The 3,013-nt window shown below is 40.7% G+C and overlaps 1 pseudogene; it reads left to right on the plus strand.

Moving 5' to 3' along the window:
* The first annotated feature begins 1,486 nt into the window (after positions 1–1,486).
* Positions 1,487–2,488, plus strand: LOC148039349 (uncharacterized; annotated as a pseudogene).
* The last annotated feature ends 525 nt before the right edge of the window (positions 2,489–3,013 follow it).

The following is a 3,013-nucleotide window of genomic DNA, read 5'->3' on the forward strand; positions in this document are numbered from 1 at the left end:
TCACATGAAAGAGGTAGAATGTTGATGGTAGACAACTTTGTGCTAGATGTGAATCAAGATGGGTTATGTGATGAATGCAATATAAACCATCTAGGAGGGGCATGCATAGTGCCATGCAAGTTGACCCTTGTATATAGTGAAAAAAAAGGTCCTAGTCCATCACCTCCGAAAGACTCATCGATGCTCCTCTACTACCCTGGATGAGTTGGTTGAGGTGTCCCACTAGCTACAGAGCATATGCAACAACTCTATCCAAATGTCTACCAAAGTGTCAAAGACCAAGGAAGGATGCGCACTAAGGACATGTGTGCAACATGCCTTCCAAATAATCCACTATGTGATTGCACATATCACCACAAAGTGCATATCTCGAGGATGGCCCCCAAAAAGATGCAAAGGGTTTGAAAGCATGAGCAACATACCGCAGTGGTGACCCAAGGAAGATAGCATAAAAATTGGGTATATCAAAGCACCCTCATATAGTAAATGCACCCCTAGAAGATGGTGTAACCAAGAAATAGCTCCCCAAGTACCAAATCCCCGATGCATGTCCACTCAAACCAAAAGGCAACATATTGCTCTCCAAACAAAATGTGCATGAGGACATATCCAAAAACAATGCCTCAAGGACTCTACATCACCAGAAATGCATCTCTAACAATTGGAATCATGGCCCATCTGCATCATCCATGTGCCAACTGGGAGAACCTGATGTGCTACCATCCACATGAAGCAAGAAATATGTCTAATAACCTTGAGACCCCAAATGCAATCCCAAAACTGCGACAAAAAGACATGCAAGATTCACTCATGTAGCCAATGGCCATCATTTTAGAAAATGTATGCATTTACTTAAAGGACAACCCACCCCACATCAGTGAAGACATGACACCTAGCCAACAAAAAGCAAGAAGAGAAGCATATGAAGCACATACCAATAAGAAAACACTACCAATGGAGGAAAAAGAACATGAAAAATGACAAGATGGGACCCATTGGAGCATGAAACTACATGTCACAAGTTGGAATCGCAAAGGTTTCCCATGGCATAAAGGGGAAGGCCTCATGGAAGTTTTACCTCAAGTAGATGTTCTCTTTTTGTTGGAAACATGGGAACATGAGACATGTCGATTACCACACGTGAGATATATCACACTCTGTGGATGTCAAGCACAAAAATGAGGGGTCAAGGAGGTGTGGCAATGATATACAAAGTAGAGCTTCAAAAGGTGATCACAATATGTTAAAAGGATGCTCACAAACAATACATGTGGATTAAAATTGACATAGGAAACAAACCCATATTCATTGTTGGATGCTATATCCTCCATAGGGAATCACTATTATATCGTACTTGCAATGTAGACAGAAATAACCCATTTGATGATTTGTATGCAGATATCAACACATGCACAAAGTAGTGGTTATGCTCATTGGGGATATGAATGCTTAAATTGTGCATGCCCAAATGCAAGTGGTAAATCTCATGACACATCCGGCGTTCAAACATGAACTTGATGTCCTAGATCCTATGTGGGAACAATTCTCAAAAGATACAATGACAAACCCACAAGGTGTGGCATTGCTTAGTATGATGACCTCTTTGCAACTCATTGCCATAACTGGAGCTCAACGATTTATCAACTCAAGGGCGTACACATGTTATATGACTAACAAGGGCATGCGTACCATTGAATATGTATTGATTAACCATGAGGCATCCCACATAGTGCATAACTTTGCAATTGGGGACCGGTCACCAAGCTCAAACCATACACCAGTTCATGTATGGCTACGAATACCCACTCAAATAGAAGAGACACAACCCCAACGTTGATCATGGACATATAGGATGCAAATAGACAAGAAGAAAACATATGCAACTTACCTAGATGGTAAACTTGCCCAAGAATGCATGCCATCTAACATTGAAGAAGCATGGCAAATCTTCAAAAATGCACTATGTGAAGTAGTAGAGGAAACAATGGGGAGAATACATCGAAAAGGAAAGAATGTAAAGGGGCTGCCCCACAACCCCTAGTTTGATGAGGAATGTAAGCTTGCAAAGAGGCATTTGAGGTTAATACCCAAAACAACCACAGAATGGGCAGCTTTAGCAAAGATATATACGGGTCTCAAAAGGAAAAAAAAGGAGGACTTTGAATTACACACTAAAACACAAGCCATAATGAACTTCAAAAAAAACCCCAAAAAGGAATGGCAAAGAATGAAAGGAAGATGACTTGACATAATTAGAGACATAAGTCCGGAAGACATGTACGCATATGTAGAAAAGCTGTATGTACACAAAGATGCCAAAGGGATACCAAATATGTGCCACGACACTCAAATAAAAGAATACCTTGATTTTGAGATGGTGAAAAAAGGCATACAAAAACTAGCCAATGGTAAAGCTCTCGACACGCTACATCTAAATGCAAAAATGCTCAAGGCAAAATTGCATAGCAACGGATACATGGTTTACTAAACAAAGCCATTACACAAGGGATGCCCAAAGATTGGCAAAAAAATTGGATAAAAGCACTCTTTAAGAAAGGGGATGCAAATCAGCCCACTAACTACCACACCATCATGGTTGGATCTTGTATGTCTAAGCTTCTAGGGAGTATCATGGAACAAGCCATAAGCTCATGGACGGAGACAAATGATAAGCGTGTGAGAGGATGGATGGGCTTCAAACCCAAGCATAGCACAATAGATCACCTCATCTCACTCCAAGTTTTAATGGAAGAGAGTTGGCTCAAAGGGGAAACTTTGTATTGTTGCTTTGTAGATTTCACAAAAGCATTTGACACAATCCCTAGAGCTGGATTATGGCACAAAATGGAAAGTATTGGGGTTCCAATGCATCTCAAAGTCACAGTGGCACATCTCTATCAACAAGTTAGATGCCAACTAAAAAACACATATAGGTCTTTCCAAGGAATTCTAAAGCAACATGGGAGTTAAACAAGGCTGCCCTTTATCTCCAACTCTTTTCGCACTATGCATA

This window comes from Lygodium microphyllum, chromosome 3, assembly GCF_053477565.2.
Source record: "Lygodium microphyllum isolate KBCC chromosome 3, Lygodium_microphyllum_v1.1.10, whole genome shotgun sequence".
In the NCBI taxonomy this organism is placed as follows: Eukaryota; Viridiplantae; Streptophyta; class Polypodiopsida; order Schizaeales; family Lygodiaceae; genus Lygodium; species Lygodium microphyllum.